Source organism: Ovis canadensis, chromosome 18, assembly GCF_042477335.2.
Source record: "Ovis canadensis isolate MfBH-ARS-UI-01 breed Bighorn chromosome 18, ARS-UI_OviCan_v2, whole genome shotgun sequence".
Taxonomy (NCBI): domain Eukaryota; kingdom Metazoa; phylum Chordata; class Mammalia; order Artiodactyla; family Bovidae; genus Ovis; species Ovis canadensis.
The window spans coordinates 58,520,024-58,535,155 of NC_091262.1; the positions used below are offsets into that span (position 1 = coordinate 58,520,024).

The window sequence follows — 15,132 nt, forward strand, 5'->3', positions numbered from 1 at the left end:
TTCGTCCGATCTGCTTAGTATAACCTCTAACACCTATTCAGTTCAGTTCGGTTCAGTCGCTCAGCCGTGTCTGACTCTTTGGGACCCCATGGACTGCAGCACGCCAGATCTCCCTGTCCATCTCCCGGAGTTCACTCAGACTCCATGTCCATTGAGTCGGTGATGCCATCCAACCATCTCATCTTCTGTCGTCCCCTTCTCCTGCCGCCTTCAGTCTTTCCCAGCATCAGGGTCTTTTCCAGTGAGTCAGTTTTTCACATCAGGTGGCCAAAATACTGCAGTTTCAGCTTCGGCATCAGTCCTTCCAATGAATATTCAGAACTGATCTTCTTTAGGATGGACTGGTTGGATCTCCTTGCAGTCCAAGGGACTCTCAAGAGTCTCCCCCAACACCACAGTTCAATTCTTCAGTGCTCAGCTTTCTTTATAGTCCAGCCCTCACATCCATACATGACTATTGGAAAAACCATGGCTTTGACTAGAGTGACCTTTGTTGGCAAAGTAATGTCTCTGCTTTTTAATATGCTGTCTGGTTGGTCATAAGTTTTCTTCCAAGGAGCAAGCGTCTTTCAGTTTCACCGCTGCAGTGATTTTGGAGCCCCTCAAAATAAAGCCTGTCACTGCTTCCATTGTTTCCCCATCTTATTTGCCATGAAGTGATGGGACCAGATGCCACGATCTTAGTTTTCTGAATGTTGAGTTTTACGCGAACTTTTTCTCTCCTCTTTCACTTTCATCAAGAGGCTCTTTGGTTCTTCTTCGCTTTCTGCCATAAGGGTGGTGTCATCTGCATATCTGAGGTTATTTCCCGATTTGGAACCAGTCTGTTGTTCCATGTCCAGTTCTAACTGTTGCTTCCTGACCTGCGTATGGATTTCTCAAGAGGCAGGTCAGGTGGTCTGATATTCCCATCTCTCTAAGACTTTTCCAGAGTTCGTTGTGATCCACACAGTCAAAGGCTTTGGCATAGTCGATGAAGCAGAAGTTTTTCCTGCAACTCTTGCTTTTTCCGATGACCCAACGGGTGTTGGCAATCTGATCTCTGGTTCCTCTGCCTTTTCTAAATCCAGCTTGAAGAGCTGGAAGTTCAGGGTTCACGTACTGCTGAAGCCTGGTTTGGAGAATTTTGAGCATTATTGTACTAGCGTGTGAGACGAGTGCACTTGTGCGGTAGTTTGAGCATTCTTTGGCATTGCTTTTCTTTGGGATTGGAATGAAGACTGACCTCTTCCTGTCCTGTGGCCACTGCTGAGTTTTCCACATTTGCTATGCCAGCACGTTCACAGCATCTTTTGGGATTTGAAATAGCTCAACTGGAATTCCATCAGCTCCACTAGTGAAGGTCCTAAGGCCCACCCACTTGACTTCGCATTCCCGGATGTCTGGCTCTAGTTGAGTTTGAGTGATCACTGGTGCTGCTGCTGCTGCTGCTAAGTCGCTTCAGTCGTGTCCGACTGTGTGAGACCCCATAGATGGCAGCCCACCGGGCTCCCTCATCCCTGGGATTCTCCAGGAAGAAACGCTTGAGTGGGTTGCCATTGTCTTCTCCGAGTTGAGTGATCACACCATCTTGATTATTTGGGTCGGGAAGATCTTTCTTGTAAACACCTACTCAAAGCGCTGTAAATTCAACAGAGACCCTTTTCCCACTTGCCTGGGTAATACTGAAGTAAAACCACACTAACTTGGAAAGGGATTTGATTTAGGTCATACCTGAATGGTCTAGCGGTTTTCCCTACTTTCTTCAATTTAAGTCTGAATTTGGCAATAAGGAGTTCATGATCTGAGCCACAGTCAGCTCTCGGTCTTGTTTTTGCTGACTGTATGGAGCTTCTCCATCTTTGGCTGCAAAGAATATAATCAATCTGATTTCGGTGTTGACCATCTGGTGATGTCCATGTGTAGAGTCTTCTCTTGTGTTGTTGGAAGAGGGTATTTGCTATGACCAGTGTATTTTCTTGGCAGAACTCTATTAGTCTTTGCCCCTGCTTCATTCCGCATTTCAAGGCCAATTTTGCCTGTTACTCCAGGTGTTTCTTGACTTCCTACTTTTGCATTCCAGTCCCCTATAATGAAAAGGACATCTTTTTTGGGTGTTAGTTCTACGAGGTCTTGTAGGTCTTCATAGAACCGTTCAACTTCAGCTTCTTCAGCATTGCTGGTTGGGGCATAGACTTGGATTACGGTGATATTGAATGGTTCGCCTTGGAAACGAACAGAGATCATTCTGTCGTTTTTGAGATTGCATCCAAGTACTGCATTTTGGACTCTCTTGTTGACCATGATGGCTACTCCATTTCTTCTGAGGGATTCCTGCCCACAGTAGTAGATATAATGGTCATCTGAGTTAAACTCACCCATTCCAGTCCATTTTAGTTCGCTGATTCCTGGAATGTCGACGTTCACTCTTGCCATCTCTTGTTTGACCACTTCCAATTTGCCTTGATTCATGGACCTGACATTCCAGGTTCCTGTGCAATATTGCTCTTTACAGCATCGGACTTTGTTTCTATCACCAGTCACAACCACAGCTGCGTGTTGTTTTAGCTTTGGCTCCATCCCTTCATTCTTTCTGGAGTTATTTCTCCTCTGATCTCCAGTAGCATATTGGGCATTGCTACTGACCTGGGGAGTTCCTAATTCAGTATCCTATTATTTTGCCTTTTCATACTGTTCATGGGGTTCTCAAGGCAAGAATACTGAAGTGGTTTGCCATTACAGACTGGTTCCAGATAGGAAAAGGAGTACGTCAAGGCTGTATATTGTCACCCTGCTTATTTAACTTCTACGCAGAGTACATCAAGAGAAATGCTGGACTGGAGGAAGCACAAGCTGGAATCAAGATTGCCAGGAGAAATATCAATAACCTCAGATATGCAGATGACACCACCCTTATGGCAGAAAGTGAAGAGGAACTAAAAAGCCTCTTGATGAAAGTGAAAGAGGAGAGTGAAAAAGTTGGCTTCAAGCTCAACATGCAGAAAACGAAGATCATGGCATCCGGTCCCATCACTTCATGGGAACTAGATGGGGAAACAGTGGAAACAGTGTCAGGCTTTATTTTGGGGGGCTCCAAAATCACTGCAGATGGTGACTGCAGCCATGAAATTAAAAGACGGCTTACTCCTCGGAAGGAAAGTTATGACCAACCTAGATAGCATATTCAAAAGCAGAGACATTACTTTGCCGACTAAAGTCTGTCTAGTCAAGGATGTGAAGAAGGCTGAGCGCCGAAGAATTGATGCTTTTGAACTGTGGTGTTGGAGAAGACTCTTGAGAGTCCCCTGGACTGCGAGGAGATCCAACCAGTCCATTCTGAAGGAGGTCAACCCTGGGATTTCTTTGGAAGGAATGACGCTAAAGCTGAAACTCCAGTACTTTGGCCACCTTCATGCGAAGAGTTGACTCATTGGAAAAGACTCTGATGCTGGGAGGGATTGGAGGCAGGAGGAGAAGGGGACGACGGAGGACGAGATGGCTGGATGGCATCGCTGACTCGATGGACGTGAGTCTGGGTGAACTCCGGGAGTTGGTGGTGGACAGGGAGACCTGGCGTGCCATAATTCCTGGGGTCGCAAAGACTCGGACACGACTGAGCGAACTGACCTGACCTGAACTGAACCTGGAAAGTGATAGGCGTTCGTAGGAAAAACTAGCTACAACTGGAAGTACAGCTAAGGGCATCGGCGGACAGCAAGGTACAACTTTGCTGCACATCTACGCGTACGGCAAACTACAAACACAAGAGCACAATAGCCAAGCAGAAAAAGCAAGCGCAACGATCACGGAGACAGCACACTATACAACTGCTTAGCTCCGGTCTGTTCTTGGTAAACCACGTAAGTCAGGGGAAAGCGCGAACGCAGTCCCCCACTACCACAAATTATGCAGTCGAGTTTCCCACATTTGGGGAAATCGCAGGGGTCAGCACATCCGGAGTGCAATGGATAAGCCTCGCCCTGGGAAAACCACCTTCGTGATCATGGTATCTCCCCTGCCAGGTAAGTATGAGTTGCTGCCCACCCACCGCCCGACACGCTCGAGCTCGCCCCACTCTGCACGCACGGTCACTTCCCTCGCACCGCCCCCGCACACTCAGCCTCTGCGCGCCCCTCGGCCCGGCCTCGCCCACCCGGGGAACAACCTCAGGAACCTCCGCGTGTGCACACGCAGGACACCGAGGCCCGGGAGGAGCGGGACCAGCAGCCTCTGCACGCCGCTCATCTACATACGCCACGCCCCCATGCCGGTTGTGTGCCCAACCAATCCCCAACCTAGGCAAGCTGCCTTGAGGTTTCCCGGCCCCAGGGTCTGGGCGCGCAGCGAGAAGACGCGACGTGGAGGGGGAGCCCGGGAAAACAGGAGTTCTGGGCGGCCGGAACCCCGCATTTGAGAGTGAGGGTGTGAGTCGCGGCTCCGTCCTAGTCTCACCTTCCGATTTTGTTTCCACAGCCAGACCGAACTCATCCCACTGGGCATGGTTATTATGAGGACCTTTCCCTCCCCCGACCCCGTTAAATATTTGAGTAATAAGATTTCCGCAGCCAGTTTAAAAGCGATCGCTTTATTCGCAGTGTCTTCCTGAGTTAGCATCTCCATCAACTACTTCAACACGTATCTGCTTCAAGATACACAACTAAACCAAGTGAAACTTAAAGGGGAAAAAAGTCAAGATTCTATCCTTGAAGAAAGTAAACCAGGGCAAGGTACAAACTTCTTCCACTTTGCAAAGAGTACAGTGCTTGAGTCAAGTATATAGTACTGGCAAATACAAAGTCTTAAATTTTATTTTGGCCCTTGCCCTGCCATTTGCAGGATCTAAGTTTCCCCACCAGCGACTGAGCCTCTGCTCCCTGCAGTGCAAGCACGGACCTAGCAACTGGACCGGCAGGGAATTCCAAACAATTTTTAGACATTAAATGAGACATTTTATATCCCAGCTACTCTGCCCACTTAGAGTCTACCCCTCACTTGGAATCCCAGTAACTAAGCTGACCAACAGAATGAGGCCCAAGTGATTTTCAGGGGATTCTGAGGCTAGGTCAGCGGAAGCCTTGCATCTTCTTCTGTGTCTCTGAGAACCTTGTGTGGCAGACTTGAGCTGTGAGTAAGAAGGCTGATAACTCGGGCTGCCATGTTGAGAGGAAGCTGCTGCTTTAGAACCTGTCTCTTCTCTCTCCCTAACGAGAGAGTAAAGATAGAGATGAAAGTGAGAGTGAAGTCGCTCAGTCGTGTCGGACTCTTTGCAACCCCGTGGACTGTAGCCCACCAGGCTCCTCCGTCCATGGAATTCTCCAGGCAAGAATACTGGAGTGGGTTGCATTTCCTTCTCCAGGGGATCTTCCTGACCCAGGGATCGGTCCCCGGTCTCCCACATTGCAGGCAGACGCTTTAACCTCTGAGCCACCAGGGAAGGCCAAGATAGAGGCAGGCCACCCTAAATTGGTAGATGGCAGGTCCAAGAAACATAGGAACTTACTAAGATTGTCTTGGGTGGCTGAAAGAGGAGTAGCTCTCTACCCCTGCCGGCCAAGTCTTAAAAGTTTATAAAAAGGCCTTCCTTAACTGGGTTGTCAGGTACACTGTTCAGATGGTCTCAACAACACCTTACTTCCTCAAGGTGTTTTCCTTGGGATAGCTCCCACTGTGGGAGTAGTAGGCAGAGGATACATTCCAAGGACAGGGGAATGGTTGCCTGAGTCTAGCTCAAAGACCAGTGGTCACAGCCTACCGATCATCTCCTTCAACAGTAGACCAAAGTTTTGTCTCCAATCTATTCCTGGTTGGAGAAGTAAGATCCCACAAGCCAAGAGCCATGCATGGAAAAGGGACACACTCGGGTTTCAGTCCCAAACTGTGACCCCAGAAACTGCAGATTTGGGTGAAAATAGATGTGTTTCTGTTTCAAAGCTCTTAACTTTGGGAGTGATATTTTCTGGGGGGGGGTGATATTTTTGTGTAGCAACAGAGAAATAGAAGAGGGATACAGAAATAAGCAAACGTAACATGAAGTAGAAAGGGGAAAAGTGGATTAAGGGATAGAGAAGACACGATGGAGAGCAGGGGGTGGGGTTGAGGGCTTACAGTGTTTGATGAGGGGGTCAGGGAAAGCCTCTCTGTTTTAGTTTGCTACATAATCCTGCTTCCCTTTGCTTGCTTGTCATTAGCGCATGTAACCACCAAAAATTGACAGGCTCAGCCCCTGAGTTTACTTGTTCTGTTACCAGTCCTAGAATCAAAACCAACTCCTTAGCATTTCCAATTCTCAGTTTTAAATTTATGGGAGTAAATAAGTAATGACTTAACTTTGTGGATCAAATGAATATGGATGTAATTGTGGCCCTGACGAGGGCCACAATTCTTCAGCTCAGCTCAGTTCAGTTCAGTCGCTCAGTCGTGTCCGACTCTTTACGACACCATGAATCGCAGCACGCCAGGCCTCCCTGTTCATCACCATCTCCCGGAGTTCACCCAGACTCACGTCCATCGAGTCCGTGATGCCATCTCATCCTCGGTCGTCCCCTTCTCCTCCTGCCCCCAATCCCTCCCAGCATCAGAGTCTTTTCCAATGAGTCAACTCTTTTCATGAGGTGGCCAAAGTACTGGAGTTTCAGCTTTAGCATCATTCCTTCCAAAGAAACCCCAGGGTTGGTCTTCCGAATGGACTGGTTGGATCTCCTCACAGTCCAAGGGACTCTCAAGAGTCTTCTCCAACACCACAGTTCAAAAGCATCAATTCTTCGGCGCTCAGCCTTCTTCACAGTCCAACTCTCACATCCATACATGACCACAGGAAAAACCATAGCCTTGACTAGATGGACCTTTGTTGGCAAAGTAATGTCTCTGCTTTTGAATATGCTATCTAGGTTGGTCATAACTTTTCTTCCAAGGAGTAAGCATCTTTTAATTGGCTGCAGTCACCATCTGCAGTAATTCTGGAGCCCAAAAAAATAAAGTCTGACACTGTTTCCACTGTTTCCCCATCTAGTTCCCATGAAGTGATGGGACCGGATGCCATGATCTTCGTTTTCTCAATGTTGAGCTTTAGGCCAACTTTTTCGCTCTCCTCTTTCACTCTCACGGGTTTCCTAACAGGTGTCTCTTTCATGTCATTGTGACTCACGGGAGAGTATTGTACCTCCCAAGAGAGTTGGGTGGAACAATAGTTGAAAACCAGGGAAGGGAGTTCCCTGGCAGTCCTCCCTTTCAGGGTAGTGAGTCTGGGTTCAGTCCCTGGTCGGAAAACTAAGATCCCACGAGCCAAGAGGCACAGTCTAAAAAACAACAACAACAACAAAAAAAAAAAACCAGAAATATACAGCATATGAGTGGTACATTATCCTACAAGATTTCAAAGCATAGAAAGAGCACAAGCAGAGGGAGAATCTGAAAAGGTATTACAGCAATCGTACAGTTGGAGTAACCATAGGTGCAGCATCTCATGGCTGAAAGGAATCCTAAAGGATCTTTCTATCTAGTTACTGACCCACCCATTGCTTGCAGATGGATTTTGAAAGACAGGTAGGGTTTGGATGGTGCTTGCACTGCAAGGAGCAGAGGCTCAGTCGCTGGTGGGGAAACTTAGATCCTGCAAATGGCAGGGCAAGGGCCAAAATAAAATTTAAGACTTTGTATTTGCCAGTACTATATACTTGACTCAAGCACTGTACTCTTTGCAAAGTGGAAGAAGTTTGTACCTTGCCCTGGTTTACTTTCTTCAAGGATAGAATCTTGACTTTTTTCCCCTTTAAGTTTCACTTGGTTTAGTTGTGTATCTTGAAGCAGATACGTGTTGAAGTAGTTGATGGAGATGCTAACTCAGGAAGACACTGCGAATAAAGCGATCGCTTTTAAACTGGCTGCGGAAATCTTATTACTCAAATATTTAACGGGGTCGGGGGAGGGAAAGGTCCTCATAATAACCATGCCCAGTGGGATGAGTTCGGTCTGGCTGTGGAAACAAAATCGGAAGGTGAGACTAGGACGGAGCCGCGACTCACACCCTCACTCTCAAATGCGGGGTTCCGGCCGCCCAGAACTCCTGTTTTCCCGGGCTCCCCCTCCACGTCGCGTCTTCTCGCTGCGCGCCCAGACCCTGGGGCCGGGAAACCTCAAGGCAGCTTGCCTAGGTTGGGGATTGGTTGGGCACACAACCGGCATGGGGGCGTGGCGTATGTAGATGAGCGGCGTGCAGAGGCTGCTGGTCCCGCTCCTCCCGGGCCTCGGTGTCCTGCGTGTGCACACGCGGAGGTTCCTGAGGTTGTTCCCCGGGTGGGCGAGGCCGGGCCGAGGGGCGCGCAGAGGCTGAGTGTGCGGGGGCGGTGCGAGGGAAGTGACCGTGCGTGCAGAGTGGGGCGAGCTCGAGCGTGTCGGGCGGTGGGTGGGCAGCAACTCATACTTACCTGGCAGGGGAGATACCATGATCACGAAGGTGGTTTTCCCAGGGCGAGGCTTATCCATTGCACTCCGGATGTGCTGACCCCTGCGATTTCCCCAAATGTGGGAAACTCGACTGCATAATTTGTGGTAGTCGGGGACTGCGTTCGCGCTTTCCCCTGACTTACGTGGTTTACCAAGAACAGACCGGAGCTAAGCAGTTGTATAGTGTGCTGTCTCCGTGATCGTTGCGCTTGCTTTTTCTGCTTGGCTATTGTGCTCTTGTGTTTGTAGTTTGCCGTACGCGTAGATGTGCAGCAAAGTTGTACCTTGCTGTCCGCCGATGCCCTTAGCTGTACTTCCAGTTGTAGCTAGTTTTTCCTACGAACGCCTATCACTTTCCAGGTTCAGTTCAGGTCAGGTCAGTTCGCTCAGTCGTGTCCGAGTCTTTGCGACCCCAGGAATTATGGCACGCCAGGTCTCCCTGTCCACCACCAACTCCCGGAGTTCACCCAGACTCACGTCCATCGAGTCAGCGATGCCATCCAGCCATCTCGTCCTCCGTCGTCCCCTTCTCCTCCTGCCTCCAATCCCTCCCAGCATCAGAGTCTTTTCCAATGAGTCAACTCTTCGCATGAAGGTGGCCAAAGTACTGGAGTTTCAGCTTTAGCGTCATTCCTTCCAAAGAAATCCCAGGGTTGACCTCCTTCAGAATGGACTGGTTGGATCTCCTCGCAGTCCAGGGGACTCTCAAGAGTCTTCTCCAACACCACAGTTCAAAAGCATCAATTCTTCGGCGCTCAGCCTTCTTCACATCCTTGACTAGACAGACTTTAGTCGGCAAAGTAATGTCTCTGCTTTTGAATATGCTATCTAGGTTGGTCATAACTTTCCTTCCGAGGAGTAAGCCGTCTTTTAATTTCATGGCTGCAGTCACCATCTGCAGTGATTTTGGAGCCCCCCAAAATAAAGCCTGACACTGTTTCCACTGTTTCCCCATCTAGTTCCCATGAAGTGATGGGACCGGATGCCATGATCTTCGTTTTCTGCATGTTGAGCTTGAAGCCAACTTTTTCACTCTCCTCTTTCACTTTCATCAAGAGGCTTTTTAGTTCCTCTTCACTTTCTGCCATAAGGGTGGTGTCATCTGCATATCTGAGGTTATTGATATTTCTCCTGGCAATCTTGATTCCAGCTTGTGCTTCTTCCAGTCCAGCATTTCTCTTGATGTACTCTGCGTAGAAGTTAAATAAGCAGGGTGACAATATACAGCCTTGACGTACTCCTTTTCCTATCTGGAACCAGTCTGTAATGGCAAACCACTTCAGTATTCTTGCCTTGAGAACCCCATGAACAGTATGAAAAGGCAAAATAATAGGATACTGAATTAGGAACTCCCCAGGTCAGTAGCAATGCCCAATATGCTACTGGAGATCAGAGGAGAAATAACTCCAGAAAGAATGAAGGGATGGAGCCAAAGCTAAAACAACACGCAGCTGTGGTTGTGACTGGTGATAGAAACAAAGTCCGATGCTGTAAAGAGCAATATTGCACAGGAACCTGGAATGTCAGGTCCATGAATCAAGGCAAATTGGAAGTGGTCAAACAAGAGATGGCAAGAGTGAACGTCGACATTCCAGGAATCAGCGAACTAAAATGGACTGGAATGGGTGAGTTTAACTCAGATGACCATTATATCTACTACTGTGGGCAGGAATCCCTCAGAAGAAATGGAGTAGCCATCATGGTCAACAAGAGAGTCCAAAATGCAGTACTTGGATGCAATCTCAAAAACGACAGAATGATCTCTGTTCGTTTCCAAGGCGAACCATTCAATATCACCGTAATCCAAGTCTATGCCCCAACCAGCAATGCTGAAGAAGCTGAAGTTGAACGGTTCTATGAAGACCTACAAGACCTCGTAGAACTAACACCCAAAAAAGATGTCCTTTTCATTATAGGGGACTGGAATGCAAAAGTAGGAAGTCAAGAAACACCTGGAGTAACAGGCAAAATTGGCCTTGAAATGCGGAATGAAGCAGGGGCAAAGACTAATAGAGTTCTGCCAAGAAAATACACTGGTCATAGCAAATACCCTCTTCCAACAACACAAGAGAAGACTCTACACATGGACATCACCAGATGGTCAACACCGAAATCAGATTGATTATATTCTTTGCAGCCAAAGATGGAGAAGCTCCATACAGTCAGCAAAAACAAGACCGAGAGCTGACTGTGGCTCAGATCATGAACTCCTTATTGCCAAATTCAGACTTAAATTGAAGAAAGTAGGGAAAACCGCTAGACCATTCAGGTATGACCTAAATCAAATCCCTTTCCAAGTTAGTGTGGTTTTACTTCAGTATTACCCAGGCAAGTGGGAAAAGGGTCTCTGTTGAATTTACAGCGCTTTGAGTAGGTGTTTACAAGAAAGATCTTCCCGACCCAAATAATCAAGATGGTGTGATCACTCAACTCGGAGAAGACAATGGCAACCCACTCAAGCGTTTCTTCCTGGAGAATCCCAGGGATGAGGGAGCCCGGTGGGCTGCCATCTATGGGGTCTCACACAGTCGGACACGACTGAAGCGACTTAGCAGCAGCAGCAGCAGCACCAGTGATCACTCAAACTCAACTAGAGCCAGACATCCGGGAATGCGAAGTCAAGTGGGTGGGCCTTAGGACCTTCACTAGTGGAGCTGATGGAATTCCAGTTGAGCTATTTCAAATCCCAAAAGATGCTGTGAACGTGCTGGCATAGCAAATGTGGAAAACTCAGCAGTGGCCACAGGACAGGAAGAGGTCAGTCTTCATTCCAATCCCAAAGAAAAGCAATGCCAAAGAATGCTCAAACTACCGCACAAGTGCACTCGTCTCACACGCTAGTACAATAATGCTCAAAATTCTCCAAACCAGGCTTCAGCAGTACGTGAACCCTGAACTTCCAGCTCTTCAAGCTGGATTTAGAAAAGGCAGAGGAACCAGAGATCAGATTGCCAACACCCGTTGGGTCATCGGAAAAAGCAAGAGTTGCAGGAAAAACTTCTGCTTCATCGACTATGCCAAAGCCTTTGACTGTGTGGATCACAACGAACTCTGGAAAAGTCTTAGAGAGATGGGAATATCAGACCACCTGACCTGCCTCTTGAGAAATCCATACGCAGGTCAGGAAGCAACAGTTAGAACTGGACATGGAACAACAGACTGGTTCCAAATCGGGAAATAACCTCAGATATGCAGATGACACCACCCTTATGGCAGAAAGCGAAGAAGAACCAAAGAGCCTCTTGATGAAAGTGAAAGAGGAGAGAAAAAGTTCGCGTAAAACTCAACATTCAGAAAACTAAGATCGTGGCATCTGGTCCCATCACTTCATGGCAAATAAGATGGGGAAACAATGGAAGCAGTGACAGGCTTTATTTTGAGGGGCTCCAAAATCACTGCAGCGGTGAAACTGAAAGACGCTTGCTCCTTGGAAGAAAACTTATGACCAACCAGACAGCATATTAAAAAGCAGAGACATTACTTTGCCAACAAAGGTCACTCTAGTCAAAGCCATGGTTTTTCCAATAGTCATGTATGGATGTGAGGGCTGGACTATAAAGAAAGCTGAGCACTGAAGAATTGAACTGTGGTGTTGGGGGAGACTCTTGAGAGTCCCTTGGACTGCAAGGAGATCCAACCAGTCCATCCTAAAGAAGATCAGTTCTGAATATTCATTGGAAGGACTGATGCCGAAGCTGAAACTGCAGTATTTTGGCCACCTGATGTGAAAAACTGACTCACTGGAAAAGACCCTGATGCTGGGAAAGACTGAAGGCGGCAGGAGAAGGGGACGACAGAAGATGAGATGGTTGGATGGCATCACCGACTCAATGGACATGGAGTCTGAGTGAACTCCGGGAGATGGACAGGGAGATCTGGCGTGCTGCAGTCCATGGGGTCCCAAAGAGTCAGACACGGCTGAGCGACTGAACCGAACTGAACTGAATAGGTGTTAGAGGTTATACTAAGCAGATCGGACGAAGACAGATATAATATCTATAAAAATCACTTACTGTTTCAGTCGTGCCTGACTCTGCAACCACATGGACTGCAGCAAGCCAGGCTTACCTGTCCTTCACAGTCTCCCAGGGTTGCTCAAACTCATGTGCATTGAGTCGGTGATGCCATCCAACTATCTCATCATCCTCTCTCACTGCTTTTCCTCCTGCCTTCAATCTTTCCCAGCATCAGGGTCCTTTCCAGTGAGTCAGCTCTTCGCATCAGGTGGCCAAAGTATTGAAGCTTCAGCTTCAGCATCAGTCTTTCCAATGAACGTTCAGGGTTGATTTCATTTAGGATTGATTCCTTTGATCTCCTCACAGTCTAAGGGACTCTCTCAAGAGTTTTTTATATCATTTATATGTGGAATCTTAAAAAAGGAAGTCAACTCATTTATAAAACAGAAACAATCATAAAGAGAAAACAATGCTGCGCATCAAGGGGGAGTAGGGAGAAGAAGGGGAGGCCAAAGACAGGGATAAACTAATAGTATGGGATTAATAGTTATAGAACACTATGAAAAATAAGATTTTACTACATGGCACATTGAACTATATTCAATATCTTGTAATAACTTATAAAATGGCAAGGAATCTCAACTGTACACCTGAAATTAATACAAGATTGTAAATCAACTAGTTTAATATATAAAAAAATTTTAAAAGAATGTGGAGGGAATTTCCTGGCAGTGCAGTGTTTAGGACTCCAGGATTTCACTGATGGAGCAAGACATCAATCCCTGGTCAAAGAACTAAGATCCTGAAAGCTGTACAGCCCGAAAACAAAAACAGCAGATCTTTTTTTACATGTACAACAGAACCCCCCAAAGGAAGATAAATACCCTCAAAAGTGGCTAAGGGCTTCCTTTTGTTGGCCCTGGTTCCTTTTGCTGAAGAATGATATTTAGAGACTAAAATCTGGTTCCTCTTGTTGATGAATACTGGTGCATCACTGGTATTAAGCCCTGTACCTATTTTACTCAATGGATTATGTTCTATTATTATCATTACCTTGATTTGGCAGTGGGACTCCTTTGAAACTGGCTCCTATGCGCTTGATATGCCCCCAAATCAGTCACCGTACATTTCTTCACTTTTCCAGGCTTGCATGTTCCACTACTAAGAGCCTCACCTCCCGTGGAAGCTGATGTGCCCCTTCGCCCTCCTGCCCACCATGACTTCGGGTCGCAGCGAGGCTTCCTGTGGAGTGATGGGGAAGGCTATCAGGCTCAGAGCAATCAGCACATTCAGGTGTAACCAGGCCTGTAGCTATTCAGCTTTGGCTGCCCTCCTTCACCCACCTACCCCAGTTCCTGGGCATAAGGGGCTGCTTTCTGGAAGAGGTCAAGGTTCTGTGGACTTCCTGGAGAGGGGGGTGGAATCCAGAGGGAGGGGGCAGAGGGCACAGGTGTCCAGGTTGGACGCTACAAACATTTCAGATCCCACTGGGTGTGTGTCCACCACCCAAGATTGCTAGCCCACCCAGCAAAAGTCCTCCAGAGGCACAGCAAGCCACAGTGAAGTGGCCTTCCTTCAGCCCAGTGTGTTGCCACTCCCTGACCAGGCAGCAGGTACCTCTGCCCCTTTGAGGTTGGGGGACAGTGCCTAAGAGGCCCCCTGCCAGTCTCTGTGACACCCAGACCAGAATAGTTTGCCATGTGGTCACCGAAACCCACACCCCTTCCAACTTCCCCAAATCCAGGTCCCCAAGGATTGCACACCTCCACATCCCTTCGGGAATAGATCCAACAAAGGCCTAAGTTTCTTTCTTTTGGCCCCATCTGCTGGTCTTTACAGATGGTATCATTCAAGGCTGGGGTTTCTGCAGCCGCAGAGCCACGGACCCTTCTGGAAGGGCACCGGTAGACTGCGCGGCACAGCCCTCTAGGCCCAGGGAGACTCCAAAGACTCCAGGTTGGCGCGTGTTAGTTAGCAGTGGGACGATGCGAAGGGCTGAGATGAGAAGTGCTGGGTGACCACAGGAGTTTGCCAGGAGAGGAAGACAAAGCAGAAACACAGTCTCCAGTTTGAGAGGCAGTTCAGTTCAGTTCAGGTGCTCAGTAGTGACAGACTCTTTGCGACCCCATGGACTGCAGCATGCCAGGCTTCCCTGTCTGTCACCGACCCCCGAAGACTACTCAAACTCATGTCCATTGAGTCGGTGATGCCATCCAACCATCTCATTCTCTGTCGTCCCCTTCTCCTCCCGCCTTCAATCAGAACCAGAACCAAAAAATGGCTTGTGGCCTTAGGGGTCGGGGACGGCCACCCAGCGCCCCTGAGGTTTCAGAGAGCCACCCTGCCATCGGTGTTCTGCCGAGAGTCCTCTGAGATGGACTCCCAACTGTAAGCAGAGTCTCTGGAGTTTCCCTCCCACAGGAAGGGAGAGAGAAAGTACCACTCCCTGCTGTTCTCTGTATCCACACCCAAACCAGTCTGTGCCCAAAATAAAGCTGCTCCTTCTTGATAACAGTCCAGCCCAGTTCCTTCTGCGTGCTCTCTCCACTTCATCCTCTTCTTTCTCCCAATTTAGCCTTAAGGACCCAGCACTAAAGTTAGCTACCTGGTCAGAACCCACAGGCTAGTGGTCTGTGCAACTAGGTGAATTTATGTGCCCCTCATGCTGACATCTCCTCACCTGCCTCCCATCCCACCCTCCACCATTCTCCCTGCCATCAGCCCCCGTTGCTCCCGACTCAGGGCTCTCTGAGCT

At 48.2% G+C, this 15,132-nt stretch overlaps 2 non-coding genes across 2 annotated transcripts; one reads left to right on the forward strand and one right to left on the reverse strand.

Moving 5' to 3' along the window:
- Positions 1 to 3,845: 3,845 nt before the first annotated feature.
- On the reverse strand, positions 3,846 to 4,009 carry LOC138424072 (U1 spliceosomal RNA). The gene has a single exon (XR_011250640.1). It is a non-coding gene; the product is annotated as a U1 spliceosomal RNA (small nuclear RNA).
- Positions 4,010 to 8,394: 4,385 nt separating this feature from the next.
- On the forward strand, positions 8,395 to 8,558 carry LOC138423978 (U1 spliceosomal RNA). Its single transcript, XR_011250555.1, has one exon. It is a non-coding gene; the product is annotated as a U1 spliceosomal RNA (small nuclear RNA).
- Positions 8,559 to 15,132: the final 6,574 nt, after the last annotated feature.